The sequence below is a fragment of the Mus caroli genome, chromosome 12 (genome assembly GCF_900094665.2).
Source record: "Mus caroli chromosome 12, CAROLI_EIJ_v1.1, whole genome shotgun sequence".
NCBI lineage: Eukaryota > Metazoa > Chordata > Mammalia > Rodentia > Muridae > Mus > Mus caroli.
Window position 1 is genome coordinate 44,724,368 of NC_034581.1, and position 12,907 is coordinate 44,737,274.

General features: G+C 38.5%; 1 pseudogene; it reads left to right on the plus strand.

Moving 5' to 3' along the window:
- Positions 1-115: 115 nt before the first annotated feature.
- The window catches only part of LOC110307354, a 17,155-nt pseudogene continuing 4,363 nt past the window's right edge, over positions 116-12,907 (plus strand).

Sequence of the window (12,907 nt, forward strand, 5' to 3'; positions counted from 1 at the left end):
GTAATGAAGTGTTCCCGCAAAACAGACTGTTGAGAAGGATCCGGTGTGGATTCAGAACTCTTCAGCTGGGGGACGGAGCTGAACCAAAACTGCAGCGAGACTCGTTANAGCTTTACAAGGTATGTCTGGTCTTGAACTTTCTCTAGTGTTAAAAGCCTTTTTGTTCCTTTTCATAAGTCAACAAGTGGTTAAGGTGGGGTGGAGAATTCTGGACAAAATTCAAGACAGTCTATCAGAAATAAAGCGGGGAGAGAGAGCAGGAAAAAAGAGGAAACATGGTGCACCAAATAAGTATACAGGCCTTTCCACGGGTCTTGAACCCGAGGAAAAGTTAATGTCAGGGAAAAATACCTGGGGAGAGATTAGAAGGAAAGAGGAGAAAAGAGACGAGTTTAAAGAACCAGTTCTTAGTAGCTGTGANTCAGATGAAGAAATTAGCCCTTTGGAGGAAACAGACTTGGAGGAGGAAGCAGCTCATTATGAGAGAGAAATGTGAGCTTATAGGTCAAGAAAGAAGCCAAAAGCGGCTGGCAAAGGCCAGCTTGCTGCTCGACCTCCGGGCAGTGGGCTTCAAAGTCATAGTGCACCTCCGCCCTATGCAGAGCCCCCGCCCTGCGTAGTGCTTCAGCCCTGTGCAGAGAGGCAGTGCGGGACTCGTTCATTTCAAGAGAGGCACAAAGGAAGATACAACAGGCATTTCCGGTCTTTGAAGGAGCCGAGGGTGGGCATGTTCACGCTCCGGTAGATTATACACAGATTAAAGAGCTTGCCGAATCGGTCTGTAAATATGGAGCCAATGCTAATTTTACCTTGGTGCAGTTAGACAGGCTTGCTGGCGAGGCATTAACTCCTGCCGACTGGCAAATGATTGCAAAAGCCGCTCTCCCCAGTGNGGGCAAATATATGGAATGGAGAGCACTATGGCAAGAGGCTGCACAAACNCAGGCCCGAGCAAATGCTGCTGCTTTGACTCCAGAGCAGAGAGATTGGACCTTTGACCTGTTAACGGGTCAGGGAGCTTATACCGCTGATCAAACAAATTGTACCAAGAATGTCTGTGTCTATGGCACTCTTTACACTCAATTTTCAAGGTATTATTGTGTAAATCCGACTGTACATGTAAAAAGGCAGCCCAGTGCTGGGTACTCACTTTCTGTCCTTCCCTGCAGTAGCCTGACTCACCCTGCCACTGCTGTGCTTCAGTCTGAGGAGCAAATGATATCTTGTTTCAGTATTGCTTTTGTTTCTTTGGTTTCACCTTGCACTCCTACCTTTTTGTGCATTTCTTCTTTGATCAAAGATTCATTTGCAGATAGAGCTCAGGTGGCACAGTGCTTGCCTAGCATGCAAAGAAGCCTGGGTTCCATTTCAAGTTCTGCATAAAGTAGCTGTGGTGACACACACCTGCAGTCCTAGCACTAAATAGAGGCAGGAGGGTCAGAGATTCAAGGCCACTCTTGGCTGAATGCAAGATGAGCTCCAGGCCAGCAAGTCTACATGAGAGTCTGTCTTAAAATTAAAATAAATTTAAAAGTCTACATTTTGCTTTGTTCTGCTTAGTAAAAAATGTCTGTTGACAGTTCACTGCATTAATTGTAAAAAGAATTTTCACATACCATAAAAAGCAAAATAACTTTTATATTACCTTTTCCTATTATTATGTGTATCACCAACATACAGCTTACTTTGAATACTTTTATAATGTGGTCAATTTATAGAATAGTCTTTTAATATGTACAGCACTAAAAGACCACATGCTAATTCTTTACAAGTTCTTGCTAATCTTTTTTTTTACCGTTTTATAACTGCATAAATGTATAGAAGATGCTTTGACCTAATCAACCCTCTATTATCTCTCCTCCAATCCATGTCAAGCCTGTACTATTTTTCCATCCCTACTTTATGAGTTCTGTTTTCAAATCTACAGAATCCATTTGGTTCTGTCTGCAGGCTTACATGTCTAGGACCATGTCTGAGATCATGGGCAGACTCCAAGGCACTCCAACTCTGATGAAAACTGACTCTTACTTTCCCAGTAACCAACAATTGGCAGAAGTTTTTCAGCCATGGTGAGTCCTTACAGTTTAAGTTAACACTGAACTGTGAATGTGTGACAAGCACATTCGTAGGAATTTGTGGATATTACACAATGCATTTTCATTGTAACAATCACGTAAATATTTCCTGTCATCAACACCACTGTCATTTCTGTTTTGAAATTGCACTGCTTAGTGTACACACTTTCCTCAAAATGGACAAGAATAGAATGGATAGACTGGACATTCAACCCTCCATATGGACCTGAAAAGATTATCCACTTTCAAGAAGTCCCACAAAGCTATACCTTGACTTGTCTTCTCCTTTCCTAAAACTTTTCTGAAGATTGTAGAACAACTCTGAGAAAAATTCTGAATCAATCTTCAAAGTAATGTCTCCTATCTTGCCAAGTGCCTGCTTTCTCCGCACAGCTAACAGTGCCCATTACAGCAGCAGAGACAGAGACAGCCAGCTGTAAATCTTTCCCTTTTTCAGTTGGTTCTGGTTTAGAAAGATTTACTTTTATAACTGCGTGGTGATTTCTACCTTATCAACCTCTATTCCTTTAATATCTTCTTGCCAACCTGTTCTACAGCCTCTTGAGGTAATAACAGGTCCTAAGAGTCGGAACCAGGCAAGCTTCCTTTGTAGCTATCAATGTGTTTGATTTTGACAAATTACTTTTATTGTCTTAGCTGCTATAGAATATCCTTGATTTTACTTTGGAAAGTTTTCACCGTGTGAAATTAAAGTGATTTTTCTTTCGGCTGTAAATCTAATTCCCTTACTGTTTCATTTGTTTATATCAATGCAACTCTCTTACTTTTACAGTGTAAATCAGGGGCCATATGTCACCCAAAGGTAATTCTAACTCCAAAACCCAAGCTGGAACTGATGTTTTACTCTCGAGTAGCAGCACTTCATGTAGAAACATAGGTCAGTGAAAGGGACTGGGATGCTATGAAAACAGACTTCTCACAACAGGAAGCACAGTTAAGGGTTTTAATTTATCCTCTACTCAAGTAGTTTCTTTTACAGCATATAACAGAAAATTAGAGGTTGAAAATGGCCGGGTGCAATGATGCACACCTGTGATTATAGCACCCCAGAGAATTCTAAAGTTGAGGCCAACCTGATATAGATAGCAGGATCAGTGAGCTAGCACTCACAGCCTGATCCAGTGCACTGTGTTTCTTGCTTCTTCATCTAGGTAACTGGTCTTTTTGCTTCTGACTTCTGAAAGGCGTGGCAGTAGGGAGGTATTCAAAAGTACTTTTGAAGAAGTGAGATCTACTTTTGCAGACAAATCACAAGAATGTGATTATATGCAAACATCTTTAATATAATATAATGACCCATATTTTGACATGTCTTTGTCCTGAAAATAAAATGTCTGTCAATCATTTCATACTTTAAACTAATAACATTTTTAAATTTAACAAGAGAATCATTTATTCTAAGTACTTATTATTTTTAAAATATTGAAGTTTTTCCTCCTCACTTTATATACATATGTAAAACTAAATGGAATTTTTTATAAGTAAACAGTTCAATAAATATTTCCCGGAAAGTTGCATATATTAGTTCACTTTTTCTACTTTTACTTGGGTGAGGGGAATGGATATTTTTCCAGTATATCTCAACAAGTAAAACTCTCCATTCATTACATTAACAAAAATAATAGTGGCCTTCTTATAACAGTGAGTCATGTTCGTTGCCTACACAAAATGGATTGTGGAGCTGAATAGAGGTTTAGTGGTAAAGCTCAATGTCTGCTCTTCCACAGAACTCTGTTCAGTCCTAATACACATGGAGGCTCATAGCATCTGTAATTCAAGTCCCAGGGTATCTTTTCTGGCCTCTGATGGCACTGCATGAAAGTCATGTATTCAACAAGCGCCCATACACATAAAAAAAATTAAGTAAAATCTAAAAGAGAAAAAGAAGCTAGATAATACAGCTAAGACCTCTCTCTCTCTCTCCCAGAAACTAACAAAGTGTCAACATCCCAATAAAGTCTGCTTTTACAGAAAAAAAAAAAGAATATGAAAAACAAACAGTGTGTCATTAGATCTCATGACACTTTTTGAAAAATATTTCCCCCCTCAGGAATCAGGCATCTTAACATTTTCTTGTTTTCTTTTTCCAAAACTAAACCAAAAAAAAGAAAAAGAAAACTTTTTTCACAAAACTAAATAAGTCAATAATATTTCTTGTTGTTTTACTATACTATATATAAAAAATTTATTCTAGATTAGGAGCAGGAGAAGAGAACTTTGTGGTTTCCTTCTGTACATAAGTTTGAAAATTGGATGATAATTTTTTAAAGATACTTAAGGAAAGCATACAAGAAAACCACTCTAAATTTGAAAGAGTGCATGGGAAATTGATTGTTGAAGATAAAATTACCCTATATTTTTCTTTCATTCCTAATTCACTTCTTTGATTGAACACTTTTCCTTGAGTCTTTGCATTTGATTCCTTGATTCTATATTCTCTGAGTTTTAATAAGCCAGTAACACCAAACCCAAGCGAGTGTTTTGGTCTAAATCCAATGGAGTTGTATAATAGCTTAAAAATTTTAGTGGACTCTCTGGCTTTGACATGAATGTAATATTAATTGGAGTCACTATTTGAGTTGTGTCCATGTTATTGACACTGGAAAAAACCACAGCATATAAAAGGTAGAATGACCTGTTAACTCTCCTCTTCTACTAGGCTGTAGGATCTCATGGAATGACACTATAATTACATGGAAAGTAATTGTCATATATTTGCCAAGAAATTACATGGTTGACAGTCCTCTGAAAATTGTTCTGCATTTCTAGTGCCAGCAGCTATGTTAGCAGAAACTGAAATTAGAAAGAACCACAGGTGGTGCTTTCTCTTCATTTAGAAAACTATTTCATTTAAGAAGTAAAATTTAATTTTCAAATAAATATTATAAAACTAAAAATAAAGTGGAATGACTTAGAAATGTCCCTAATACTCATTGTTATTTTGGTACAATCTTGGCTTTATGGCACAAGCAAAGTCATTTGCTACATCTTAAGCTAATTATGAATCATATTGCTCAAGTTACTGGGCTATAAAGCCATCTTGTCCATGTTATTTCTTGCAAACAAATGAATACTGAAAGTTCACCGGGACAAGGTAGGAACAACTGTATTTTATAGCTCATAACTTTGTCCAAATAATAATATAAAAGCTATTTCTTATGAGTAATAACAGCTGATACTGTAAAATAAAAATAGCTTTACGCTGATTCAAAATTAGTTTCAAATTATCCCGTATGAAGTTTTCAGTCTCACATCAATTGTAAATTAAGACACATTAATAGACAAAACCACCTCCTGCATCCATCTCAAAAACTATCAAGATGTAAAAATTGCTGAAGTCTTACTTGTCAGGAAAATTGAGTTATTGATCACAGGTTGCATATGAATTCATTATGATTTATCTCATATTTTGCTAAATATATCTGGCCTGTTCATACAATTGAACCTTACTCTAAAATTATTCCCCTGAATAGTCTTAAAACCAAACAGATTCATTTAAATGTGTAAGAACAGGTTTCCAACTAAGATAATAAAGTGCACTCACCTATTGTAGTAAATAACTAATCTCAATCAGGGGCTTCTGCTTCACCTTTGATCATTTAGTTCCTGGATAAAAGACACACATTTATATTTATGATAAACACATTTAGAGCTGGGCAAGTGTCTAACCCTCCAAGCTATTAAAATCTACTTCCAAAAAATTTACTTCCTCATCAATAACTCTTAAACTATAACTTGTCATTTTTCATCTGGGCAGCTCTTAACTTGAATTGGCCACCACTCCTGGCCATATTTTCATGACTCACCCCATGGTGTCTTCTCCTCTCTCCACTTTTTTTTTCGTCGTGGTCCTCCACAGACCTCCAGACTTGGAATAGAAACTCCACCTACATCTCTTTTTTGAAGCTATAGGCATCTTTATTTAACCAATAGTTTTAAACTAAGGAGTAAGCTCACATAGTACTTCTTTGTGTAGGAGAGGATTTTCTTGTCCCTGAGGCAACCCTGGCTAGTATTTAGCATTACAATACATAACAACAGACCAATTATCAACACTCTCCAGTCAGTGTATTCAATTAAGGCAACCATTTGTCATATTATCTACATATTCATGTATTTTTGTGATAGTTAATTCTAAACACAGAATTGTGGCATCCAGAGAAGACATATACTACTAAGGTTATCAAATTCTCTCTCTCTCTCTCTCTCTCTCTCTCTCTCTCTCTCTCTCTCTCTCTCTCTCTCTCTCTCAATTTATTTTTACAATTCATTAGAGAAATTATTTTTAGTACAAAACATAAGATTCTTCTGCATTGTACTAAAAGGAAAAAACAATGTTACTATTATTAATATTATTTATACAACAACATTTGTTTAAGAAAATCAAACAAAAAAAGAGAACAGCACATGTGTAAAAATGTCTGAAAGGCTATGTCAAGTCAATATTCCTGATGATTGCAAACAGGAAGCATTGCACAGTAGTAGCAATTAGGGAAGTGGAAAAGATTAAAAAGACACACATTACCATCAACCAATAATAGAGGGTGTATTTGAACCCTAGTTTCTCCATTAGATGAGACATCTGTACAAAAAATAAACAAGGAAACATGTGAATGTTTCCATATTTGATGTTATCATACATCAAATGGACTTAACAGATACCTATAAAAAATTTCACCCAAATAACATATACACATTCTACTCAACAGCACAAGGAAACTTCTATGAAAGAGACCACATGCTAGGACATGAAACAAACCTTTATAAATGCAAAAGGACTGAATCATTTTTGTGCATGCCTAACTACAGTACAATAAAGCAAAGTTGATAGAAAACAAAACCTCAATAACTACACAAGCTCATAAATACCAAACAACTAATTAATGTATGATGAATGGGTAAAAGAAGCAACAAAAGATACTTTCCTTTTTATTAAATGAAAATGAAAACACAACTCAACAAAAGCACTGGTACAGATTGAAAGTAGTCCTATGAGAAAAATGTGTAACTCTTAAGTGCCTATGTTAAAATAATCAAAAAGAGCAAAACTAAATGAACTCAAGCTGTACTACAGAGCAATGGTGATAAGAACTTTATGGTATTGGTATAGACATAGGTTGATCAACAGAATAGAATCCAAGACCCAGAAATAAACCCACACACCTATGAACACTTGATTTTTGACAAAGAAGCCAATGGAAAATCATACAATGGAGAAAGGTAAACATCTTCAACAAAAGGTGCTGGTCTAACTGGATGTTTCCATAAAGAATAATGCAAATATATTCATATTTATTACACTACACAAAACTCAAGATCAAGTGGATCAAGGACCTCAGCATTAAACAAGATACATTAAACCTAATAGAAGAGAAAGTGGGAATAACCTTGAATGAACTGGTACAGGAGACAATTTCCTGATTAGAACAACAATGGCTAAGGCTCTAAGATTATCAACAATTGATAAATGGGAGCTTTTAAAACAGAAAAGCTTCTGTAAGACAAAGGACACTGCCAATAGGACAAAACAGCAGCCTACAGATTGAGAAAAGATCTTCACTAACCCTACATTCTACAGAGGGCTAATATCCAAAATATATATATAAAAAAAAACTGAAGAAGGTAGACTCCAATAAATCCAAGCAATCCAATTAAACATGGGGTACAGAGCTAAGCAGAATTCTCAACAGAGTACACTTGAATGGCCGAGAAGCACTTAAAGAAATATTCAACATCCTTAGTCATCAGAGAAATGCAAATCAAAATGCACCCTGAAATTACAATTTACACCAAAATAATCTTGAGAAAGTGAATAATGGTGATGGGATTACAATTTCAGATATCAGGATATATTATTATAGACCCATAGCAATAATCACAATATGGTACTGGCACAAAAACAGACATATAGACAAATGGAACCAAAATCAAACACCCAATTACAAGCACATATAACTTTGGCTATTTAACACTTGATGAAAATAAGAAAATCAATGTCAAAAACAAAAAAAAAGCATGGCTAACAGTTCTAGGAAAACTTACTGTCCACATGCAAAAGAATGATATTAGACCTGTATCAATCACCTTGCACAAAATCTAATTCCAAATAAACCAAGGACATAAATGTAAAGCCTGAAACACTGAAAGTTATAGAAGAAATCAGACATTGTCTGACATGATATAGATGTAGAAAATTTCTTTATGAATAACACTCCATTTACCCAATAAGTAAAGTAAGTAAGTGAGACTTCATAAAACAAGAAAACTTTTGGACAACTGAAGAAATAATCAATTGGGTGAAAAGGAAGCACACAGAACAGGAGAGAATCATCTTTTTTAGTTATACATCTGCCTATCAGGCTACATCTGCCTTGATTCTGGGACACCTGAGCACCTTTAGCATGCCACTCAGGGAAGGCAGAACACAGTCTAAGATGAGGGTGGGAGTGATCCCAGCCTGTGTTTTCCTGGGTAAGAAACAGCAAAGGTTAGATGGATGTTGTGGTTCTCAATCTTCTGTGTACCAAGAGCCACCAGAGACCATGAGCAGTTGAGAAAGGTGGTCTGTGGGTCCGAGCTTCCTGCTACTCTGAGTCTGGGAGAGGGGGTGGTTGGATGGCAGATGGTAGAGATTTAGATGTGGCTCTTTATAAGAAAGGCCTCTTCTGATCACACCCTAATCCTTGCTTGTCCAAACTGCTTTATTCATGACAGATGTAAATTTATATATCTTAATCAGGATGAACATGAGAGTAGATACTTTTTGCAGGAAGGGATGCCCAGAAAGGGAAGCTCATTGACTAAACACTCATGGCCTATCTAGATACCTCATCAGCATGGAGAGTTCTAGGTTTTCATATGTGACTGGTTGTCATGCTTCTCTCTGTGTGGTGTCATGGCTACATTTTCCAGGACAGGTAGAGCCTGGCCAGGAGCTGCTCATAACACCTGCCATTGTCAGTTATGAGATTTACTAGGGGGTTTGAACCTTCTTCAACCTTCTTCTATCAGGTGGACATTCTACGTGTCCCACATCTGACAGTTGGTTAACAACCAGAATATGTAAAGAACTACGAAAACAGTTACACATATTTAATCCCAGCACTTGGGGAAGCAGAGGCAGGTAAATCTCTGAGTTGGATGACAGCCTGGCCTAGTGTGTTCCAGGACAGCCAAAGATACATAAATAACAATAACCCATTCAAAAATTGAACTTAGAATCACAACAGAGTTGACAATAAAACGACTAAAAAATATCTCCCAAAAATGTGCAATGTCCCTGACAATAGGGGAAATACAATTAAAAAAAAAAAAACTAAGATTTTTTTTCTTGCCCTGAACAGGATAGTATGGCTAAGATTGAGAAAATAAAAGATAACAAATGCAGAAGAGATGTGGGGAAAGACGATGCTCATCCACTGTTGGAGAACTGCAAACTGATTAAGAAAACACTGTGTAGAATGCTCACAAAGGTAAGAATAAACCCACCATACAACCTAGCGAAACTACACTGGGCATATGCCTAAATACTTGACATCCTCATTTATAGACACCTGCTCAGCCTTGTTCATTACTGCTCTTCTCACAATTTCTAGGAAAATGAAACAACTTAAGTAACCTTCAAATAACAGCTGGATAGTGAAAATGTGGTAGATATACACTATTTATACAATTCAGTTTAAAAACTGAAATCATGAAATTTGTAAGTAAATCGACAGAACTAGAAAAAAAATCATATCGTGATGAACTAGACTTAACAAGACAAACATCACATGTTTTCTCTCCTCTGTGTTTCTACGTCCAAATCCTCAGGTGTGAGTATATATCCTGAAGTAGCTGCAAAAAACCAGGAATATAATCACCACGGTGGGAGGTTTGAAGAGTAATAGAGAAGTAAATACAGATGATTTGAGATCATAAGAAAAGGGGGACTCCGATGGGGGAGTAGGGAATAAATAGAGAATAGTCAGAAGGGAGAACTGAGTAACAACACAGAGGGTGTCTGAAAAAATGTAAAGAATCATAGTATTTTGTTTTCTATTTTCTATCATGAGAGTATTTAAAATTTATTCATTTCATGTTTCACATATGTGTAAACTCTGATATTAATATCCCATGCAACTTAGCAGGCCTATTGTTGTTCTTGCTCAGCTCCAGCTTAAGCACTGATGTTGGTTAGAAGTTATGCCTATACCTCCTTATATTTCAAGGAGAAACAATTTCAGAACAAACTCCCTTTCCTGTGGGTGGCTCTTACAATCTTTTATCTTTTCTTTTAATTTATTTATTTTAAAGTCCAGATTTTATTCCCCTCCTGGTACATCCTCCAACTGTTCCACATCCCATACCTTCTCCCGCCCCCCTGTCTCCACGTGGATGTCCCCACCCCGACCCCAAACCCACCAAACCTCTAAGCTTCCAGTCCCTTGAGGGTTATGTGTATCTTCTCTGACTGAACCCAGACCTAGAAGTCTTCTGCTGTATATGTGTTGGGGGCCTCATATCAGCTGGTGTATTCTGCCTGGTTGGTGGCTCATTGTCTGATAGATCTCGGGTGTCCAGGTTAATTGAGACTGCTGATCCTCCTACAGGGATTCCCTCCTCCTCAGCTTCTTCCAGCTTTTCCCTAATTCAACCATAGGGGTCAGCAGCGTCTGTCCATTGGTTGGGTGCAAATATCTGCATGTGGTTCTTTCGGCTGCTTGTTGAGTCTTTCAGAGGGCAGTCATGATAGGTCCCCCCCCCGTTTTTTATTGGATATTTTCTTTGTTTATATTTCATGTTTCCCCCTTTCCAGGTCTCCCTTTAGGAAACCCCCTATCCAACCATCCCCTTCTCCCTGCCTCTATGAGGGTGCTCCCCCACCGACCCACACCCATCCTTCCTCCTTAGCATGCTCCTACACTGGGGCATTGAACAACCTCAGGCCCAAGAGACTCTCCTCCCACTAATGTCCAACAAGGCCATCCTCTTCCACTTACGTGGCCAGCGCCAAGGTTGATCCATGTGTATTCTTTGGTTAGTGGTCCAGTCCCCAGGAGCTCCTGGGGAGGGGTGGGAAGGGTCTGGCCTGTAGACACTGTTGCTTTTTGTGAGCACTCCATAGCCTCAGTAATAGTGTCAGGTCTTGGGACCTCCCCTTGAGCTGGATCCCACTTCGTGCCTATTGCTGTGCCTTCTTTTCCTCAGACTCCTCTCCATATCCATCCCTGCAGTTTTTTCAAACAGGAAGAATTATAGGTCAGAGTTTTGACTGTGGGATGGCAACCCCATCCCTCATTTGACTTTATATGGTACTTGGCTTATTTCTTTGCAGCTTTTAATATTCTTTTTTTGCTCGGTGCATTTAGTGTTTTGATTATTATGTGACGAGAAGATTTTTTTTTCTGGTCCAATTTATTTGGTGTTGTAAAAGCTTCTTGAGCATTTGTGGTCATCTTTTCCTTTAGGTTGGGGAAGTTTTCTCCTATGATTTTGTTGAACACATTTTCTCGTGCTGTTGAGCTGGGAATCTTTACTCTCTTCTATTTCTATTACTCTTAGATTTGGTCTTTTCTTTGAATACTGGAATTCCTGGATGTTTAGAGTATGGAGTTTTGTGTGTTGTATTTTCAAGACCATTGTGTCAATATCTTCTAAGGTTTCTTCCATGCCTGAAATTCTTTCTTCTATCTCTTGTATTCTGTTGTTGATGCTTTGCATCTGTAGCTCCTGACCTCTTTCCTAGGTTTTCTGTCTCCAGGGTTGCCTCCATTTGTGATTTCTTTGTTGTTTCTTCTTCCATTTTTAGATCTTGGACTGCTTTGTTCAATTCCTTCACCTATATGATTGTGTTTTCCTGTATTTCTTTTTTGTTTGTTTTTTGTTTTTTCCACATTTTTATTAAGTATTTACTTCATTTACATTTCAAATGCTATCCCAAAAGTCCCCTATACCCTCTCTCTCACACACACACACCCGCTCCCCTACCCACTCACTCTCACTTCTTGGCCCTGGTGTTTCCCCTGTACTGGGGCATATAAAGTTTGCAAGATCAAGGGGCCTCTCTTCCCAATGATGGCTTACAAGGCCATATTCTGCTACATATGCAGCTAGAGACATGAGCTCTGGGGGGTACTGGTTAATTCATATTGTTGTTCCACCTGTAGGGTTGCAGACCCCTTCAGCTCCTTGGGTACTTTCTCTAGCTCTCCACTGGGGGCCCTGTGTTCCATCAAATAGCTGACTGTGAGCATCCACTTCTGTGTTTGCTAGGCATTGGCATAGCCTCACAAGAGACAGCTATATCCAGGTCCTTTCAGCAAAATCTTGCTAGTATATGCAATAGTGTCTGCTGTCGCGCCCACCTCATCCGGCAAGGAAGACACAACAGCTTTATTGCAGGAATGTCTCGATGCTGCTACCGGGACCCTGGGAACCCAGGGAGGACTCCTTATATACACACCTGCACAGCAAAAAGCTTTGTGTCGTCCTGGGATTGGTCAGTCTGCTGGCACCTTAATTTGCATGGACCCACTAGGGAGGGGTTGGTGCCAGATTCAGGCTAGGGCCAGCACAGTGGTGTTGTTTACGTCCACAGTGTACTGGAAACAGGCGCCATGTTTTAGGCTTCGGTTGCCTACAGTCTGCATTTGGTGGCTGATTATGGGATGGACCCCTAGGTGGGGAAGTCTCTGGATGGTCCATTTTTACATCTCAGTTCCACATTTTGTCTCTGTAATTCCTTCCATGGGTGTTTTGTTCCCAATTCTAAGAAGGGGCAAAGTGTCCACACTTTGGTCTTCCTTCTTCTTGAGTTTCATGAGTTTTGC